This window comes from Melopsittacus undulatus, chromosome 2 (genome assembly GCF_012275295.1).
Source record: "Melopsittacus undulatus isolate bMelUnd1 chromosome 2, bMelUnd1.mat.Z, whole genome shotgun sequence".
Classification (NCBI taxonomy): domain Eukaryota; kingdom Metazoa; phylum Chordata; class Aves; order Psittaciformes; family Psittaculidae; genus Melopsittacus; species Melopsittacus undulatus.
In genome coordinates this window covers 100,316,754-100,339,030 of record NC_047528.1, presented here as the reverse complement: position 1 = coordinate 100,339,030, position 22,277 = coordinate 100,316,754, and the positions used below count along the sequence as shown (strand labels likewise).

General features: G+C 40.8%; 2 long non-coding RNA genes across 2 annotated transcripts; one reads left to right on the top strand and one right to left on the bottom strand.

Moving 5' to 3' along the window:
* The first annotated feature begins 1,678 nt into the window (after positions 1 to 1,678).
* On the top strand, positions 1,679 to 20,633 carry LOC115946923 (uncharacterized). The gene is made up of 3 exons (XR_004080926.2): positions 1,679 to 1,917; positions 15,425 to 15,491; positions 20,405 to 20,633. It is a non-coding gene; the product is annotated as an uncharacterized lncRNA (long non-coding RNA).
* Positions 9,630 to 13,980, bottom strand: LOC115946924 (uncharacterized). The gene is made up of 2 exons (XR_004080927.1): positions 13,799 to 13,980; positions 9,630 to 9,774 (listed from the first exon to the last, which is right to left on the bottom strand). It is a non-coding gene; the product is annotated as an uncharacterized lncRNA (long non-coding RNA).
* Positions 20,634 to 22,277: the final 1,644 nt, after the last annotated feature.

Genomic DNA, 22,277 nt, shown 5'->3' with positions numbered 1-22,277 from the left:
ACTGGAAGCATGCAAATACCGACGCAACCAGCTACGTAGTGAAGTTGTCTGCTCCACAGAAGAGTGTTACTTGCCCGTCCTGAATTTCCCCTAAGTGCACTTTGCTAACAATGGCCTTTTCCCATGGCTGTACCCGGGATGCCTCGTCCGCCTATCGGCGCAGGGCTCCTCAGGGAGGAAGGACCAGCAGGACGGCGGTTTCCCTCAGCCCAGGGCGCCGGGCGCCACGCGGTCCCCCCGGCCATGCCGCTACCGTACAGCGGCGACCAGCGCAGTCGGTAACCAGCCGGCACGGCGCAGCAGCCCGGCCCGCAGCACAGCAGGGAGAGGCGGCACGCTCGGTACAACCGCTGCGGAGGGCGCGGCCAGCACCACGCTCCCGAGCTCGGCCCTGCTGCGCCGGAGGCGAGGCGCTACCCGCAACATGCCCAGCAGGTGGCGCTGCCGCAGCGTGGGCTGGGGCCGGTCGGGATGGGTGGGGCCACGCTTTGAGCGCGGTACGTGACTTGAGCTGGGAGGGGCCGGTGGGGTTGCCCTTGAGCTGCCTGCCGAAGGGGAGTGTCCGTCCGCAGCTGAGGGCTCGTACGTCACCCACGTGGGTGGGGGCTCGTCGCGGCTCCTACCGGCTCCGCGCGGGTGCCGTTGCCGTTGGGGCACAGCCGTGGCTGCGGCTGCGGCTGCGGCCACTTCAGGACTGCGCTGGAACGGTCACGTCCGGACGTTAACCTTGTGGAGGGTTGCTGAGGGGGAAGCGGGCGCAGGCTGTGCTGCCGGCCCTGCGCTGGCGGCCGTGCGCGGAGCGGAGAGCGTCAGGGGAGCCTATGCTCCGAACCGGCTGTAATGAAACGTGAAGTTACGTGTAGTTAAGAGCACTTATTTTTGAGCCCTCAGCATGACCCTGTGCCGAGGCCATGTAGAATTCTGAAGGCTGCCAAAGATCTCGGCAAGAGTCGGCAAAGAAGAAAATGCAAGTGGTCTTTTAAGAAATCATTCCAGCTGCAGCAACAAAACCAAGTGAAGAACCTCGAGCAGAATAAACCAAAATCCAAACAACAGCAACAAAAATAAATCAGTCACAGAATCACAGAATACAGGTTGGAAGGGACCTGAAGGGTCCTCTGGTTCAGCCTTACTAGATGGATTATGACCTAGACTAGATGCCCCAGCGCCCTGCCCAGTCAAACCTTAAAGTGCCCAGCACTGGGGAATCCATCATTTCCCTGGGGAGATTATTCCAGTGGATAATTATTCTCACTGTGAAAAATTTTCCTTTATGTTCAGTTGCAATCTCCCCAGGAGTAACTTGTGCCTATTACCCCTTGTGTTTTCCATGTGACACCTTGGGACACCAAAGGGAATCTCCACCTTCTTTGTAGAAGAAATCTGCAACTCTTCAATAAATGCTCAGGATGTTTTAAGATTTGTGGTTACTGCAAAGTGCAGGGTTTGACCTGGAGAAGGATGGAGGTGAACCTAGGCAGAATGTGGCCTGAGGTGGGGATGTGGTTGGGGCGGTGTCCATAGTCTCGGGGAAGTAAACTGAGCACTTGGTGAGTGTGGTGGGGCCTGGAGCAGATGTGGGGGCGCACTGTTTGCTTCCCCTCTGCGGGAGCTGCACTGTGGGATCCATGCTTAGCCTCCAACCTGATACAGTCCACTTGGCAGTAAGGCGCCCCTGCGGCGGGGCACTGCTGCAGCCCCTGCCGGCAGAAGCAGAGCTGCCAGGGTTGGCTCATTTGTATCACTGGGGGAAAGCTGGCATCAGGGACACTTTTATTCTATGTTGAAGGAGCAGCAGACCTTTGAGCTGCAGGTAAAGGTATTTGTCTGAAAACTCCACTCTAAGAAATAACAATGAAAATGGACCTTCTGGCATCTGGGTGGTCAACAGAGACAGTGGAGCACTATTCTGGCCAGGTAGTTATTATCTTTTGGATATCTAAGCTATAGAAATAAAAATAATGAAAATGTAGATGACAATAATTGTCCCAAGTTAAGCTTTAGTCAGATGGTTATTGGCCTATGATTACATTGTATCTTTGTTTTAATTATTCAGAAGATGGAAGATTTCAGATTTGTGAGGCAATACTCTGGTAACGCCATACACTCCATTTATATTTAGCTGGATTGGTTCATTTAAACAAATCTCATTAGGCTGAAGTTTTAATCTAATACACTGAACAGTCCTGCTGAAGTTGAAATAATTGAATATATGTTATGGAAGTTAACAAAGACCAGCATATATGTTCAACCCCTTTGGGAGCATTTGCTCTTCTGAATGTGGGTAGAAAACAGCTGTGCTTATTTACCTTCTTTGAGTTTTCACAGTGTGCCTATAACTACATCCATGACTGGACTGCCAAAATGCATGATGAAGATAGTAGAGCTGCTACTGTGACATGTAGTTCTCCTTCAGTTTGAATTGAGACATCTGTTGGCTTTAGCAAAGTTCTGCTCAATACAACTGAAGGTCTGAAAGAGACAGAAATGTTAATAATTTATTCTTAATCTGTTATTGATTGCAAGGAAAGCAAGCTCTCAATTTTAGAGTTGCTGCTTGTCTCAAGGATTTTGTTACTCAAGCTGAGATAGCGAAGAAGCACTTTGAAGCTTAATTTTGGGCCATATGATGACAGCAACAGGTGAGATGTGATCACCATAGATACTTTATAGATTTACATTTTGTAAGGTATGTATTTAAAAGATGAAGGGAGGTAATGCAAAACCTATGAACTAGTGAGAGAGAAAGCATGAAGTAAAACTCACCTAATGAGCAGTCAGAAGTGGATTCTTGAGTCTGTGAAATACTGTTCTGCTTGACTAGCATGGAACATTTCATTTTAGCATCAAAAGGAATTCAGATGTCACGATCAGTTAATGAAATAGTGATTAAGCAACTAAACCAAAGGATTCATACTTCCTATTGTTAAGGAGAATGTGTGCTGATTTTTAGTGACAAAAATTATAATACGATTTTGGTGGGTAACCCACAATTCTAGCCCGTTATTGCTGACTGCAAATGTGAATTCAGAGGATAATTCTAAATCAATTTTCCTATGATGAGGGAAGTCTTGTCAGATGTTAGATAAAGTCTGGCTAATTAAGGAAGTATATTCAGGCTCTGCCAGAAGATCAGACATTATTCTTATTTTAATCTTAATAAGAAATCATTGATGGCGTAAAGAGTTCCTTTGATTATTAAAATAGGACATGAATATTGAAACCTTTTACAGGTAAGGACATGTTGATATGAAAGTGGCACAGAGAGGAAATGTCATTACACTATTCTTTTTTCTTTTTTAATGTTTCCATTTCACACCATCTCAGGAAATCAAATTAAGGTACTCCAGTATTCTTATTAAATTTACTGGTTGGGAGCTAGGAAACATGATTAAGGGCTTGCATTTGCTGCTTAAAATATGGCAAGAAGCAAAGACGTGTAAGACACCAGTGAAGAGCAATTTTAGGCCTCGTACTTTCAAACTTGTGTTTTTATATACTATTACATGTCATTTCTAGTCCCTCTTCATGTTCTTATTATCACCTGCAGAAGAGAAGGAGACACAGCACAGGCAGAGTGCAATAATAAAAGGAAGCACAGTAATAATGAGATTTTATATAATGCTCTCTATCATGAGTACTTCTTAAAGCTGAAGTTAATAGTAACCCTAAACTAGCTGCTGTTTCTTTCACTAGTTTAGAAATTACTAAACTGTAGCACTAATAGTTGTCAGACAAAGTATGGCATAAAAAAAAATACTCTATCACTAAGGTCCTATGCATGTATTATGTATAGTGGGTAATGTCAGTAAGAGGTTAGTCATACCATACTCTCACATGATGTAATTAATACAGAGTAAATGCCTCTGAAATTTAACACCAGGCAGAGTGTAGTAATTGTGGAATTGCCCCATATCTCAAAGAATGTGTGAGTTGATGGTGTTAATAGCCTGATCATGTAACAGCAAGGGTTTAAACATAGATTATGAAGCATATAATTTGGTTCCTCAAGGGGCAACTAATTTGACAGCAAGCACCTTGTAGTGGAAGCTGACTTTCTGGCAGAGCTGCAGAACAGGCCAGGTTTTATTTTTGGGAGCATATGAGATCTGTAGGATACTGCGATTATTCACGTCTGATCTGTAGTATTCTGAGAGCATTTCCAAGCATCCTGATTCACCAGGATGTGTTTACTTCTGCTCTTGCTTCATTTTAGGGTTCAGTGTTTTAAGGAGAAGTACCACTACTGCATCTACAGCCTACAGCAAGATCTGTGTCAGATGTCACAGACTGGCTCTTTAGAAATCTCACATATCAGAAGTTTAGGTTTCAGGGGTATGGCAGGTACTCAGAACTTGCAGAAATCCTAGCCAAAACCTTCACTGACCTTATGTGAGGTATTTTAAATAACCTGTATTAGCGTAGTAGAATAGTAAGCAGCAGTTGTGTGCTCAGTTTTAACTGAACAAGAAAAACTGCAATCATACTGGTACACAGGAGGAATCTTACAATATTATTCTTTAAAAGCTTTATGTTTCTTAAAATTTTCTTTTTCTAGTTATTGCTAATGTCTAATGGAAGGTCATTTTTTATAATATGTGTTCAATGGTGCCAGCTCAGTTCTTCCCAGAGATTCTTGAAGTACAGTTGTGCTTAATGCTATAGAAGCACAACTGTGACAATTACTCTTTCAGAGTAAGTTTGGATTTAGTTGGACTGGACAGATGGAAAAAAAAAATAGCTCATGACTTGCAAATGGTTCTGAGTTCTCTCAGGTTTTTTAAAATTATCCTCTGATAGCTATACAATAAACTAAATTATTCTAACACCAGGAATCAATCAGAAGTCATTAAAAATGTAAGGAAGCTGTATATATGCAAATACTATATGAGAAATTTTATAACAATCGCTTAAAAATGTAATTTGCAACTTGAAAGACTGAATAAACTGATTTTCTTAGAAGTGTATTTCAAATGCTTCTTGATTTGCAGCAATTGCTACCTCCTAATTTGAGGGACCTTTTCAAGTTTGGACTAGCCCCCATTTTCTTTTTAAAACATTAGAGAATATGTAGGAATTGTTGCTGTGAGGGGCATTACAATCTCAAAAACTGCTGTTAAAAATTCTTTAGAAATAACACACTGGAATAATTTCAACTAGCTTTAACTTAGCCATTGAGGTATCAGGGGTGGCAATACAAGACTTTGGTATGGAGTAATTGTCTCTCAGCAGGTAAGCTGGTTAACACTCCATTCCCTGCTGTCATGGATAGCCTTTTAATATAAATGTTTAATACATGACCAGCCAGCGTAAAGTTAACTTGGCAATCTCTGTACGGTGCTATATTGTCTTTGTTGTGGTAACTCTTGCAACTTGCTGGCCTAAAATGGTTTCTAAATCCTCTTTTTTTCTTTCTTATTCCAAAATAATAGTAGTACATGCTTATTCATATAGCAAGATGTATTTTTCTTTTAGGAGGGCAGAATTTAATTTCTGTATTCCAAGTCCACCTTGCAGAAAAGTTTAATTCCCATAAGTTAAACCCTCTCCTTCCTTTCAGCTGACTGGAAGAGAGATTCAGATGTTTTGTCCTTGAGATCACCATCTTGAGCCTCAACACTGAAGATATTTAAAAACAGCAGATGGATTTCTTACTGTACCAGATGAAGTAGAACAAGTATAGTGCCAAGATAGATGACCTGTTTCAAGGCATTTCTTTTATGTCAAATAACTCTTGACACTATACTCAAGTAACAGTCATTCTCAATTATCACTATCAAGTGTTACCATACTGCACTATGTAGTGGTTTCTATTCCATTTACTTATAAAATAGGTCCAAAGACAGACATTCACATGAAAAATGTCCAGATTTTTATTGCTGTGCCATCTGTGCTGAATAATTCTGCAGTTTCTGGTTTACATTAAGAGCATAATGAAAACTGCTGATAAAGAGGGGGGAAATGAACAGTTTCATTCAAAAAATTATTCCTGTAATAGCTGAAATCTACAGATTTTTCAGATAATATGTATTTAAACATTTGGCTTAAGGGAAGTTAACATTTTGAGCAATGATATGTGTGGAAGGGCAGGCTAGAGATCTAGGTGAGAAGTGAATGCACCAATCTTAACTGTACTATTCAGTTAGTATGATATCCATCATATACTCTTAGTGCTTGTCCCTGCTGCTTTTAAATTCTTCTTACATAATTTTCCTTTCCATAGGAGTGAGGAAAAGATTGCATAAATGTATATTGTTCATGTGTCTAGAACAGCTTAATAGAAACCTTAGTCAAAGGACTGAGATTTTAGTGAGAGATTTCTACTGTCTTTTGAATGTGATGAGATTTATAATCATCTGCGCTTGCAGAAGAGGCTTCCAAAGTGTGAATTCAGTTATTGAAAAAGTTCTGTTTTCTGTTATGATCCTGCTTTAAGAAGGATACCATTATGTATTTGTAGCTTTCTCTGAATTCAGAAAACAGTAAGCCAATGGTATCTTGTGCTGCATCAAAAGAAGTGTAACCAGCAGGTCAAGGGAGGTGACTCTTTCACCCTGCTCTGCTTTCATGAGATGCCACCTGCAGTATGGCATTCAGTTCTGGGGCCCCAAACATAAGAAGGATATGGACTTGCTAGAGCAAGTCCACAGGAGGGCCACAAAGGTGATCTGAGGGCTGGAGCACCTCTCCTGTGAAGACAGGCTGAGAGTGTTGTGAATGTTCAGCTTGCAGAGAGAAGGCTCTGGGGAGACCTTAGAGCAGCCTTTCAGTTCCTAAAGGGGGCCTACAAAAATGCTGGAGAGGGACTTTTTATACGGGCATGTAGTGATAGGACAAGGGGGAATGGTTCTAAACTAGGTTCAGATTAGATGGTAGGAAGAAATTCTTAACTGTGAGAGTGGTGAGACAGTTGAACAGGTTGCCCAGAGAAGTTTTGGATGCCCTGTCCCTGGCAGTGTTCAAGGCCAGGTTAGATGGGGCTTTGAGCAATCTGATCTAGTTGAAGGTGTCCCTGCCCATGGTGGGGAGATTGGAACTGAATGATCTTTCATGTTACTTCCAACCAAAACCATTCCGTGATTCTGTGTAGTTATTTATAAAGACCTAAAATAATTTTGCATGGGGTTTGGAAGGGAAGGCTATATCTTACGTAGTTTTGCATATACAATGATTACTTTTAGTTTCAGCAAAGTGGAAATAAGGAGTTGTGTAAGCCTTAATTATGCCTGTTAATTTTATTTCTTGAGATAACGTAATGATATTGAATTGCTGTTTAAGAAATTTTTGTGTCAATTTGAAACTGCTGTACTCCCTGCAGTATTTTGTCTATAGGTACATTGCAGTACTGGAGAAATTACTTTTAAAAAATCAGATTTACTGGGAAATTCATGTTTTATTCCTTCAGTGTGTTTATTGGAACACATAGATGTATATTCTGTTTTTTAGAGATGCTGGTTTAGGTCTCTGGCCTTCTCTGCAGCCTTGGAGCTGGCAAGTGCTGTCTGTGCTAACTATAGCCCCGTACTTGTGATCCTGGCAAGTGGCATCCATCAGCACAAGCCCTTGGAGATATTCTGCTAAGTCTCTTCCTAGACCTGTGTGGCAGGTGAGCACTAACAGGAGCCATGCTTGGTGTCACCTTCAAGAACAGGATGTGTAGATGCTCACAGGATCAGTGGTGTGTAACCAAGGGCAGCACATAGCGCAGCACAGGGTGAAGAGATTCTCTCAGGGAGGCTGCCTTATGTTGTTTAACAACCTAGATAGGAATTTTCGCTTTTGGGTCTTTTGCACTGGAAGGTGGAAGCTTGGATTTCTAGGTTGTTAATGATAGTAGCAATTATAGAAGATGCTTAGCAGTTAGAACGCTAGGTTTCAGAGGGTTTTGATGTTTTATTTTCCTATAAGCACTGAATGGTTATAATGTTATGTTTCCGAAAAGAAAAAATCAGAGCATTTGGGCTATAAATTACTAATCTGTTCACTGCTTTAAAGATGAACCTGAACTATCTGAGGATGAATTACAAGACTGAATTGTGTGAAGCCAGAACCTGCAGTATCTGACTTTATCCTGGAGTCAGGTACTAACTCCAGACAGTTCTATGTACCAGGTTTCAGTGCTGCTCATCTGTCACAGTTACTAGTAAGAAGCTTGATGCCCTGGACTTTGTATTGTCACTCTGTAGCAATATCTATACAGCTAGATACAATTTCTGGAGCATGAGTGACGTACATCCTTCGCATTTATAAAAAAATTCAAAACTGCTGCAGTTTATATATTACTCTATGCCAAGCTGTATCTTGAAACAAAAAGTTTACTGTCTTTCTCAGTTTTAAAACCATGGTTACAGAGGAACCTGTCAGCTGATGTTCTCTGCCCTCTCTCCCTTTCTAATTTCACAAATGCATTCATTTTGGGAGAGGGAGGAGGCCGGAAGAGAAAATGGCAAAAGAGAGATGTATCTGCAATGCCTGACTGCTGGGAAATAAATATATCCTGTTGATCTCTCTATATGCCATATTTCAGCAAGAAAGTCACGTTTTTCAAGTGACTTTACACTTTTTCTGTGTTTTTTTGCTGTAAGTGTTAATTAAAAAAGGTGTTGTTATATAGGCAGTGAAGGCCCAGCCTTGCCATTGCCCTTCGCACACAGGGCGGTGTATACAGATGACAGGATTAGACATGGCTGATCTCAGATCTTGTTCTGCAGTGGCTCTGAGTTGTGACATCACCACCAACTTCAGTGTATGACTACAGTGTCATGACTTTACCCGCGACAAAGTTGAAGACATTAGCTTGTCCAGTTCTGTTCATCCTTGTTTCATGTGTAAGGGCTTTTTCCACGGATATCTATTATAACCTTGAATCTTGCCACAGTATTTCAGAGCTGTAACATATACTTTATGTTTCATATGAAAATTGTCTAGCTTCTTCTAGTTACAATAGCTGTTTGTTCTGCTGCCAAGAAAGCAGCATCATCAACTACCTGGATTATAAAATTACAGAATAAAGACAACAACAGAAATACACTGTTATTTTTCCTTCCTTATATCCTGCCTTGTGATAGGAGTCCCTCCCCCTGCTAAATTCATTGCTTAACAATAAACAAAACTGCTTTCAGCAGCTATTTATAGCCACTGTGGAGTGTAGTACAGTACAGCCATGACAGTATTAAGAAATGGGATTATCTTGATAGTTTTGATGTTTTAGTAAATTTTATTTGATTTACAACCTCTCCTAAACTCATAGAATCATAGAATGGTTTGGGTTGGAAGGGACCTTAAAAATCATATAGTTCCAACCCCATTTCCATGGGCAAGGACACCTTCCACTAGACCAGGTTGCTCCAAGCCCTGTCAAACCTGATGTGAACACTTCCAGGGATGGGGCAGCCACAGCTTCTCTTGGCAACCTGTTCCAGTGCCGCACCACCCTCACGTGAAGAATTTCTTCCATATATCTAATCTTAAATCTACCCTCTTTCAGTTTAAAGCCATTCCCTTTTGTCTCATCACTACTTGTTTTTATAAAAAGTCCCTCTACAGCATTTTTGTAGGCCCCCTTTAGGTATTGGAAGGCTGCTATATGGAGTGTCTACAATCCCAATAATAAAGAATAGCATAAATACTTTTGTTTAGGTAAATGTTTTATTAACATCAGCAGAGAAAGATGTTCACTGCAAGGGATACAGTGTCACCACAAGGACTCCAGAAGTGATCGGAAGTTTCAGTTTACTCAGCCCGGGGATTTCAGGTTGCTTGTGTCTTTCATTCCTATTAACAGAAGTTTTTGTTGCTCAGTGATTTGGGAAATTATGTAAAGATATTTGGCTGAATCCCAAAACTTCAGAAAACATTTTTTAAAACCTTAAAAATTTGTCTACTTTGCCCAAGGGAAATGCCTTGAGAAAAGGATGTAACATTCCCTAACTGTAAGTTAATAATTAAGGTCAACAAAATTAAGACTTTAATTGCCAAGGACTCCCTCTGTTGTCAACAGAGAGAAAGAGGATCCTTCAGGGGATTCCTGATCAGAAGTCTTAACTCAGATCTCTGTGCTACCCTTCAGAGAAGGCTTGTGAGAGAGACAAGAAAACTTATATACCCATGGCAGTATGTGAGGGGTGGACTTGCATTGGTAATCCCAGTGTTTCCATGCTGAAGGCTGGCTCCCACGTCTGGGGCTCTCCTGACAGGGTGCAATACAGAGATGCAGAGGGAGGTACCAGTTTTCACCAGTTGTCACACCTTGTCTCCTCCAGAACTTCTGCACAAAAGGTGGTGAGTTAGGACAATCTTGTGTTCCCTAATGCCTGTGAGCCACCAGTTCAGCCACCGGTTCTTAGGAATATGAGTCCATACTTTTTCTTCCCTTACATGTTCTCTGTCATACCTGGCTTTTGTTTTTCAAGAATATTGTAGATGATGTATCTGACATTTTGGAGCAAGGTCTTGCTCATGCTTATACCAGGCAAATTATATGACATCAAGTTCTGACTAATGCTTTGTTCCACTTGTGGTTGTCAGCTGTAGGTGATAACATCTGTGTTGCCTGCGCCTTTGCATTTGAAGAGTGCTCTCAGGAACACGTGCAAATACTGCAGGCCCTTTGACCTGCCACGTGCTGACCCCACAGCTGTCTCATAGGCTGACCACAAGGAGCCTTGTTGTATCTGCAAGACTGGAGTTGCTCAAGCATTTGAAGCTGTGGGTGCACCTTCACCCATATCTGGGACTGTGTTTACAATTTCACAGTTTTGGATCTACCCAAAACTGGACTTCAGAAGGGTCACCAACGGACTTAAAAGATAATGTATGCCCTGACTGATTTACTTTAGACAGTCCTAAATGGGCACTGACCTCCTGTGTCTTTGTGCTGGACAGTCTCTGTTAAGAAATCTTGTAACTTGCTGTCCTCTTTTGCACTGCACTGCTTCATCTTCTCATTTAGTTAGTATTAAATGTTTAATCAAACATAATGCTTTAAGGATCTGGATCTTGAAATTTGTTGGCAGATTCTTTAGTATTCATCCTTCTCATCTGATAAACTGCTTAGCTCTCCTACAGCAGTTAAGACATAAAAACCTTCCCTGAATCTGAATCTTTGATGGGTACAAAAGTCTGAAGGCTTCTGGCTTTTCTAATGGCTATGCTATTTTGTCTGGTGCTGTCAGCATTTCTTTTTATTAACAGATACTGTTTGTTTCTCATTTAGCCTGACAGCTTAACGTTTAAAGTAGGTGAGAATCTGTTTTTACTTACAGAACATTTCATTTATTTAAGGCTATTTGAAATTACTTGTTTAATGGATGTATCACACCTTGGCTGATGATCTGTCCCTCTTCATACACAATTACAGTTCTGTGTAACAAAGAAAGAGTGGGACACGTGTATCCAGGCAAAACTAAATCACTTAAGCAGAAAATAAAGTCTGTTGAAACACTATATAAATGCTAAACATGCACCCTTTTAACTGAGCCTGGTAAAGGGATTGATTCCCAGCATATCCTGAAAGTTTACTCCCTGGACCAAGTAAAAAAATGACCCACCACTCTTCAAGGTAAAATACGAGTCACAAGTCAAACAACTAGTCCTTTTAAGGAACAGTGAATATGTGTAAATTGGTGATTGTTTTAGAGCTTCTTGGTTTGACTCAATTCATAAATTTAGTTTATCGGTTAAAAAATTTGATGCACCAAGAACTTGACTGTCATCCTCCTCACAGGCATGGAACCTAATGTGCTAAAGTGCAGGCTGACATAGAAAGCCTTTGAAGTTTACAGTGCTAGTCAGAGATGTGCCTGTATCCAAGAGTCAAGTCTGTTTAGTGACAATTACTAAATCTGTAAATACTTTTGATTCATAGAATCATGAATCATGATTCTGTAAATACTTTTGATTGACGGTTTTAAAGAGAGAGACAATTCTTGAATGTCAACTCACAAATGCAAGTGGATTAAAATTTCCCGAGCCACCTGCTTTCTTCAAAGGCTATGGCTTGAACATTGTGTGAAAAATCTGTTCCATGAGTTCCTCAGAAAGGTGCCTCAGTACTGAAGGTAGTTGCTCCTTTCTCTGAAATCTGGCTGAAGGTATCTTCCCAAAGTGAAGATATTAATGGTTTCAGACTAATTACACTTTTGCAAGGCATAAAACTCTCAGTTGCCTGAAGTGTAGGTTCCTGTTCATTTGCTGGCTGCTGACAACTTGTGAGCTTAAGTTGACCTCTATGTATTTTAAATCGGGTATTAATTGGGAAGAAAAAGAACATGTCAGATGAACTGTTACCACATCTTGTGTGTCATGCCATAGGTCTCACTGGGAGCTGGACAATGATGGCAGAAGAAAACTGGGAAATTGTATTATTATAAAGAACAGCTTCATAAGTAGAAAAAGTGTTGGTGGAGGCAGACGCTATTAGTGTGAAGGAAGCAGAATCTATTCATTAGCTCTTCTTTCTATGTGGGAAATTAAAATGTGAAATAAAAAGGACTAGTTGCACTGTGCAACTAGTTGCTGTGCAATGAGCATGCATCATGCTTTGAATATAACAAATGCCAAATGTAACAACTATGTAGTGGCCAGATTTCTTTTTTCTCTGGGGATTTTGATCTATATTCTTGTAGAAACAGACTTTTTGTATCACGTCCATTCATTTCCCATCACTTTGTAAGCTGAAGGAGAAATCTAGTCTGGCAAATTAATTAGGTAGCATTCTCCTATGTAACAGACCATGTAGGAGTATGTAGACCTTAGAGGAGTGTTTGTCACCAAATGAACATGTCTGTGCTAGTTCAAAATGCCCTTCAAGCTATGTCTGAAATATTTCTCTGTTCAAATGAGTTACTCCTTCTCGTGGGTGGAATGAAGAATCTTGTCCTTCATCTTAAATTGTATACACTAAGTTCATGACAGAGTAACTTAGTCATACAAAGGAAGGCAGATATCACCTCCCTTCTATGCCATGCAAAGCTGTTATGAGCCAAGAAGTTGTACAGCTAACAGACTAGTAAAACCAGGCCTGCCATGTCTACCAAAACAATCAGGTTGCATACTCTGCATAATCAAGTTAAAAAGCTAACTAACTTAGCTATTTGTATGGCTTGTACACCATGCATGTACAAATTCACATTAAAATTGGAATTAATTACATCTCTCAACTCATCCATCTAAATGAACAATGGTTTGCTGAATGTAGCTTTGTTTTTCATTAAGTATCCTCCCATTATATAATAACTGGATACTCCTATTTTACCTTGGCATTTGTTTGTGGGAGAGGTGCTCTGAAAACTAAATATATCCAGTATTAATTGAATTATGTATCTAGGAAGGACAATTCTTTATAGTTTTATAATGAGATCTGTGTATACATGAAAAAACATCAGCCAGTCAACATTTTTACTTCTGTTTTAGATCTATCTTCACATCTGTGAGAGAGAGCAACAATTGCCTCCTATATTTTACAGCCTGGAATGTATGAAAAATGAACTTTTGTGAAACTGAGTTTTACAAATACTCAGAAGATGGGAAGAAATAGCACAGGGGAAAAGGATATGGGCAATGGATAAAATTATAAGGATTTTTAGCATCTAATGGAAAAAGAGAAACACCTACAAAATACAAATCTGCACACAGAAGTCTGGCTGAACCCTTAAAATGACATGCAGTATGTTAGATCATAGTTTTCCTTCTCTGTTATGTCTCTTGCCCTATTAATCCCCCTACATATACCACATTTGATGTGTTCTCATTATGCTTATATTCCTTCCTGTTACCCCATATGAACTAGGAAACTTACCATGTCTTCCCTTGGAGCCCCAAATCTCCAAGCACAAAGTATCCATGTTTTGTGCCATGAGCAGTCTTCGGAGAGTTACCTTCGGTCTAGATTACAGTAGTATGCAGCTGTCTCTTGGCAAGCACACTACCTAGTGAGCGTGTTGGCACTGTGGTGTCCTGAGGCCATGATGCTGCCTGCGGTTCCTTGGCCTCTCTGTGCTGTGTAAACATGCCTACTGTCTTTAGAGATCTCAGCTGGTGGCCTGGACACAGAACAACAGAACTTGGAGGCTGTCTTTTGCTGTTGTCTGTATGCAGTAACCAGGGAAAGATTTCATCTCTACCATGGATTTAGCAGAAGGCCACCAAAACTGAAGGTGGTGTGAACTCACATGCACTGAACTCAGTGAACCAGAATTTTCCCACTGAATTCTTCTGCTTGGAAATGGGAGAAGTTACAGGTTTACTACATCACACAGATACCGTGATGCATTACAGTTGTGTATATTCCTTGAACAATGCAGTTTACCCACTCAGTCTGGGGACAAGGACAGAGACAGCCTGGTAAATTGCTCTGAGGTTGTTGAAGGCAGAACCTGTCCAGCTGTGCTGTCTATCCTGTCCCTGCTGTGGTTGGCCTGGCAGGGTGGAGCACCTGCACGTGTCTCAGTGCAGTCTGCTGTCTTAGCACAAACTGGCTGTCATCAGCATTTTAAAGAAAATTGCTGGACTTTGCATCTGACACAGCCCCAGCCAGCTTCCTTCTGCGGGGATGTTTTTCCCTGGCAAACAAGTGGTAATGAATTGTGGAGGGCCTAGAAGAAGAATAATTATTTCTGTTCATGAGTATCCAAAGACTTACAGATTTTTTTTTCCATGGATTTGCAGAAACCAATCCTTAGTCCCGTGGGAATTCTAAAAGAGCCAAGGCCACGTAGTGAGCGATCCCGACACCCTGAGCCTTGTTACTGTAAAGTAAGAAGATTCTTGGCAGGCATAAACAAGGTCAATTGTCTTGTTAGGCCTCTGTAATTTTCCACTGAAAACGTGCAGAGGATGATCTCTGCCAAGGTTGTAGTTTCCCACTGTATTTTTAGAGTAAGGTATTTAATTGCAATTGTAACAAGTTATAAACATTAGCTCTGTAAATGACAGTAACCTCTAGACTAACCAATTAGAGCTCAGTATCCAAGGGTGTTACATAAGGGTGTAAGGGTATAAAAGGAGCACTGTATCTGAATAAATTTTGGCAATCGCTTGATCACATTGATCGTCTGCCTTGTCCGGGACTCCTGCGTCGACATAGTCCCATTTAAACAACTACACCAGGAGGTTATTACAGACATTCTCAACTGAATGAAAATGTACATGTTATGCAAGCACTGAAGACTGCAAATAAATGTTTTTCAAAACTGCCTGTAATTATGCAAAGTAAATTTTATGCAAGAAGTGGCGCCACCTAAATGACAAAATAACATATGCACGTTAGAAAAGAGTCTTTTCAAAGGATCGCCACCCTCCTGGAATAGCAAGTCTTCAATTACAAGTTAATCTATCTTAGTAAAATTAATTTGGGAGTTGATTGGGAGTGGTTCTCTGTTTTTTCCGTAGTTATTGTATTCTTTCTACTCTTTCAATTCTACAGAACTACCTCCTGTATGAACACCATGTGGCAACATGACTAGTTCTGCTGCAACATTCCCCATGGCAAGGTAAGAAATCCAGAGTTAGATGGCTCAGATGTAACCAAAGCTGATTTATAGCTAGAGTTTGTTAATTTCTCACTTTAAACTCAGACACTATCAGTAAGTTATGTCCTGTCAACAAGCCTGATACTTATGTTTTTCTCCCAATTACCCTCTTTTCTGTGTCTCCTGGTAAGTAGAACCAGGAGTAGAACCCACTGGTCTTGTGGCATTGGGCTGCAGTGCTTCGCTAAGGACCCAGAGGAAACAGGGCTGCTCCAGCTATGCCAGTTAGAATCTGATGTCTGCTCCTGTACCACCATGCAACTTCTTCACGCAGCCTCTCCTTGGAGCTGGACTGTGGTTGAGTTGCTTGAAAAAGAAGAGAGGATACAAGTTTGTAAAGGTTGCAAACCTGAAGCTCCCTTACCTAGTTGGCGCAAGGAACCAGATACTAACTGGCTACAATTTGAAAGCTTCCAGAAAGTCCATGAAAAGGGTATCTGATATGTTGGTGCTGCTGCAGTAATAGCTATGTCAAAACCAGAAGGTGTTGCAACTTCCTAAGCAGTAATAATAGATGGGTTGATACCACCTACTTCCTTAGTTTGTCTTTTCCTGCTTTGTCATAAGGGTGTCTGTCTGGTAGGACTAGAAAAAGGAAGACAGTGAAGTTTTAAAGGATTTGCAATTGTAATGAGCACTAATTCTTGTCAGAAGCAGACTACTAAGTTGCAGGGTGAATGACAACCTGTGGGTCCAAGCTCCACTATAGAGAGGTGGGAATAGTGAGTCTGAAAGTTAAGAGTCTCAGCTGGATGTCAGTAATTCTTCTGGTCATCTGTGAAAGTCTTAGGGATATGCCAATCAACACAGCCATATCATTCATGAATCTAAGTTTAGGTCACTCTAAAAAGCATAGCAGGCTTGAAAAAGAAAGTTTTAATGGATCAGAAGAAGCAACATTGATTTTGAGAAAATAGACACTTTCATCTAGGACCTTTCCCAATGAATCCTCACATTTGTGACTGCTTTGTACCAAAATTGACTTTATAGTCCATACAACCTAGTCTTTATGAACCCTAGAGGCAGAGTTTTCCTTCCACTGAATTCCCCTAGTGAAGATCCAAGCTCTTGTCATTGCATGACTTAATAGATATTCACTTTGAATCACAAAACCTTACATAAAGATGTTTAACTGTGTATTACATTCATCCATCTGTGAGACCAGAGTCTCCTATAATATAAACCAGTTTGAATTCACTTTTATCATACATCTGAAAGAAAACAATAAAAAACTCCCACACTATTTAAGATGTGTTTACCTGAACTTCTCACCCTATTACAGATACACATTTGGTGGGATGGGGAATTCTGTGTCCTGTTTGTCTTGCTCTGTCACCATGTGCATGGAACTCACATTTCCAGTACAGCATCGTGACTTCTCTTTGACAGGCCATGAAGATGTGTATTTGCAAAGGCTCAGAGATCAATGGAGACACACTGACATGGCCACTTCTACAGTTGCCATCCCTTAGTACTGTTTAGCTGTGTCATCTCCCAGCCTAGGCGAACATAACTAGAGGAAGCCCTCAGAATTAAAATCTCTGTTTCTGTTTTCTAGATGGACCACTAAGCGAAATGTATAAGACTTCACCTATCTGTAATGCTGACCAGCTACTGTTAAAAAACCTTCTTTTCTGTCTCTGCTTTCATGCTTAGATAATCATTCCCCTTATTGTTCATGTGATGACTTTATTGCCTTCATTTTGTCTATTTTTATATTAAATACTTCCCTTTGGGTTTTGCCTTTGGAGTTTTGCTTGATTCCTTGGCTCTCTGGAATACTATATAGACCTTGTTTTAAACTGCAAAGTATATGCATGTTAGCGTGTTTCAGTAAAGCATACACGAACTGCTGTTCAGAGCAGCTCTCATTGTCAATTGGTACATAAGGGCTCTGATGAGACCACTGCACCCAAATTGCCCAAAAGCATTGTCTAATGTCACCACCTCAGTCCTGTTTCCATTTTGTGTAGTGTATTCTTCCCTCTGTCCTCAAAATTAACCCTTGCTTTAATTGTGCAGTATGGAGCCCATGACACCCCTTAATACATGTTGAGTTTCACACCAGGAAGGCTTGCCCCAAGGAGGGTTTGCCTAGGTAACACGTACCAAATGTGCAACAGTGTAACAAGTTGAATGAAGTTGTGCCAACACAATACTAAGTATCATCAGTGATCTTTACTCTTGTGAGACCCCAGCTGGAGTACTGTGTTCAGCTCTGGGGCCCCCAGCACAAGAGGGATGTGGGCCTCACTGTTGGAGTGAGTCCAGAGGAGAACCAAGAAGGTGATCAGAGGGCTGGAGCACCTCTCCTGTGAAGACAGGCTGAGAGATGTGGAGCAGTTCATCCTGGAGAAGAGAAGGCTCTGGGGAGACCTTATAGCAGCTTCCAGTACCTAAACAGGACCTACAAGAGAGCAGGGGAGGGACTTTTTACAAGGGTAGTGATAGGACAAGTAGGAATGGCTTTAAACTGAAAGAGGGGAGATTTAGATTAGATACTAGAAAGAAGCTCTTTACTATGGTAGTGGTGAGACACTGGCACAGGTTACCCAAAAAGCTGTGGCTGCCCCAGAAGTTCAAAGCCAGGTTGGATGGGGCTTGGAGCAACCTGGTCTAGTGGAAGGTGCCCCTGCCCATGGTAGGGGGACTGTAATTGTTCCTTCCCAACACAAAATATTCTATGATTCTGTGAATGTCCCCACTGAGAGGCAAGTGCCACTGCAGATCATTTCTCAAACAGTGTGACTAACACAGTTTATGACCCTATCTCATCAGGTTCCTGTTTATCTAATGTGTCACCCTTTAAGTCTTATGTTTCACCCCAGCTGTTCATGTTTTAACATTTAAGGGCTTTGCGACTGCTGTGCCTGATACTGTAGTAATGAAGGTCACTAAGCTGACTTTACTATTAGATGGGTTTCATTTTTAAACCAAACGTGATGAGGAAGAGTCACAGTGAAGTGTGTTGACAGCATCAGCTTTAAATGTTGTATGTATTAAATGACTTTGCTTTCAGTTGGGAGTCTCAGTACATGTGGGACTGGAAATCTCATTAGAATATATAAAGTGACAAATTTTGTGGTGCCAGCTGTGCTCTTGGAGCCCAATATTGTCCCTCATATGAATACACAGAGTATAGTTGCATGTTCATTTGGAGGTTGTTCTACAACTGTGTTTAGAGCGCCCACTGACAACAGCCATACACTACCCTCAACACTTTTCTGAATGCTTAGTAACAATAAGGTGGCCTTAGAGTGCCATTTTATATAAAATTAAAACTTTATTTTTTAATTATTTTTTTTTCCTGGTAGGTTAACACCCCCCTCCCCCCCCCCCCCCAACTCTCCCCCCAATTAGTTATTAAAATTTAAACTTTTTAATCACTCAGATGAACTGGATAAAACAAGTCAAACATCCAGGGGAAATGGTCTGCAACTGTCAGAATTATTTCATAAAACTTTGATGAAACAGGCTAGTTGATTAAAATCATTACAGGAAAAGAAAACAAAGCACTTTTTTGTTGTCTCAGATGCCTTGTGATTTACAAAACTGCTATTGTTGCAGTTAGTGAATGGGTCCAAACGCCATGGGTCATTGAAATAACATGGAGAATACATTATTTTTTATCAAAAAGTATTTTAGAAATAATTATTTTCTACATACAGGTACTAAAAAAAGATGGCATGAGCCTGACAAGGCACATATGTCAGTCATGTTTCACATTTCCTTGAAATATTACATACAATATTTTACAGTCATAACTGGATATAAGAGAGAGAAAACCTCTCAGATAATGTAAAATAAGCAAGCAATAGTTCAATCTGAGAAATTTCTTCACCTGCTACTCAGTAGTTTTGTGTGATCCAGCCTGAGAAGTATGAAGATTAAAATAGAAAGCTACCTCTCTACAGCTGGGTTAACTCAAAATGCAGATCTAAAAGCAAAAATAAATGTTAGAGAACAAGTTTTCTTTGGTAAAGTTTCCTAGGTGCTGGGGAAGCTGTCTTTCTGCTTGTGTGCTTCCACCCTGCTAGGGCTGAGTGCCTAGAAACATTCCCTAAAAGGGAAGCAGTGGTATTCCCCAGTTCATCTGACCTGAGCCCACTTGCTAGCTATGCTTTGAGCATGCTGACGGGAATGAATCAACATGACACACAGTAGCCTTGGGCACATACATTTAAAGACACAGCCAGTGAGGGAGGCGGTAATGATGTTTGTTCCTTATTTAATCTCCTTGTATTTAAAGTACTCTCCCAGGAGATGGAAGATTTGAGTGCTGCGTCCTCCTGCGTAAGGGGATTGGTGTCAACATTCCCTTCATTCCAGATGAGCGGCCAGAAAACGAGGCTGTAGACCATGCTGCGATAGGGAAGTGGTGCGGCTGGATCTGAGCAAGAGTAATTAAGCGTCAGTTGTGAAACATGAATCCTTATCAAAAGCACCTTCCCAGATGTTCAAAAGTAGTTTCTCCATCTGTAGTAGGAGTAGGATGTTAGGCACATGCTTCTTTCAGCAATTGGAGCAACTGATATGTTGCTGGATGTTGTAGGTTTAGCTGGCAGCATCCAAGTCCCTGCCACACCTAGGGCGGGGGTTTGGTATTACCCTAAGAACTCAATACCTGAAGCCTAAATGAAATAATGCACTTCAGTGGTCTGGGTCCTTTCATTTCTCTGAGCAGCAGTTTATGGGTGACTAGACAGGCATAAAGAAATGACAGAAGCAAAAAACTTTGTACTAGTCCCATTAGCTTTGCCTTCTATCTGCGGATTACAGGATACTAATTGAAGAGCAACCTTGTTTATCCCTGTAGACCATTAGATGTGAGATCATTGGCTAACAAAGCAATTGTCTGTCATTTTTTAATTAAGGAATAGTGCATGCATGAACACAACTGCACGTATGGGAAGCTTCTCCAGGAGGTGCGATAAGCTATCATCACGGTCAATGAACATCTGCTTAAACAGAAAGCAAGAAATGACTGAGCAGATGAATGGAAGACAAGAACATGACTTTTTACTTTGCAGGAAGTTCTCCCATTTGAAAAAAAAATATTCAAAGTAAAGATTAAAAAAATAAAATCCAATCAAATTTTCTGCAGAACTGGCTTCATTGCTTTATAATCCAAAATAAATTGGTTAGATGTTGAATATCTGAGGGTTACACACTTGTGATGCTAAAAATGGTAAATATTTGAGCTGAAATAATTTAAAAATAAACATTGTAAATAATTACCAGCTGGAGTCTAAAACAGAGGGAGTGCTAATGGTTATTTTACCTAAAAAGAAATTCAGTGGAGCTAGTGATTTGTTGTGAAACATGCTCCTTTAAATTAGTTACCTTTTTCAATAACAGAATAAAGTATTCTGGGGAAAAGTTCTGAAGCTTTCTACTGCTTGGTAAGTGGTGGGTAATGCCTATTGAAAGGACTTGTATTCATTGTTGAAGCTCTAAATTACTTTCAGCCACATAGGAATTTTTTTTTCCTCTCAGAAAAGCTGTGTGAAATATATAGGATCAATGCACAAGTGTGGTCAAGAAAGTGAATAGAATGTGGAGCTGGCTAAGGTTAAATGTAAGACACATGAACCTGGCTCTCAGAGAACCCATAATTTCTGGGGAATTCTGCTGCGGTTACATCACTCGGTACTCTAAATCTCACAGTTTTTATTTTGCAGGTAGCACCTGACTTTAGAAAGCGTATGACTAGGCATCTGCTGTCAGGCAGCAAATGGAAGATGAGAGACCTTCAATTTAACAATACAAACAATGCAATATGAAGCTGTGTTTTGTACAGCAACAAGTGCTGTATTCACATTATTTTAGTTTTACTTTTAGATTTCCAAAGGCTTTCAGACATTGATTTCTCTCTTTCCTAAGGTACAACTTCAGTTAGTTTTTGGTTTGGTTCCCTTGGGGAACAACAAACCTAAGATTTTGTAAGTGAGGAAGCTGTGTTTGAATGGTTAGCAATGATGCAGAGAGTAATTGCCAAATTATGATTTAAAAGGTGTCGTGCTTAAAAAGCTTCTTGAGTGGCAGTGGATTTATTTCAGGTGGCTGAACTATTTACTGCAAAGCAAAAAAGCCTAAGTGAAAGTGCTCCAAAATGGGTATTAGGAATGCGTATCTAGAGAAACTTCTCTCAGAAGCTGTGCAGGTGTAGCATTTACAACACTTTTTAAAGCAGTACTTTTCATGGCAAACACAGCAGGTTACACATTTGGGAAAAGAAGACCAAGAAGTCCTGTCTTGTACTTCCTCAGCTCTAACAAATGCAGCCACAGTATATATAACTAAAGCCCTAAATAAATGGTGCATTAATTAAAGACAAAAACAAGCCTACTGAAAGCAGAAGGAAATGGTGAGTTATTTCTTGTTGTACATGATCTCTGTATACAATAGAACATGTGTTAATGTGTTTTGTGATTGACTGGCGTTTTATTTATTCCTTACGAAAATGGGAAGACAAGGAGCCTAGTGAGCAGGAACAGGGTTTCCATCAAACAGGCAGGCTGCAGCTTGGAAAGACACCATCACTTGCTGGTTTAAGAAATAAGTGAAACAGAGCTCAGCAGGGACCTTCACTGAGCCTGTGTCACCCTCTCTTTTGGGCCTGCGCAGCTGTTCATACAGCCAGTCAGTGAACCATTTTGGGGAACTGATCTGGCAGAAGAAAACAACATCTTTAGGGGGGAGGAGTTCAGGGTGTAGTTCAGGTGGATCTCTGCAGCAGCCCTGCTG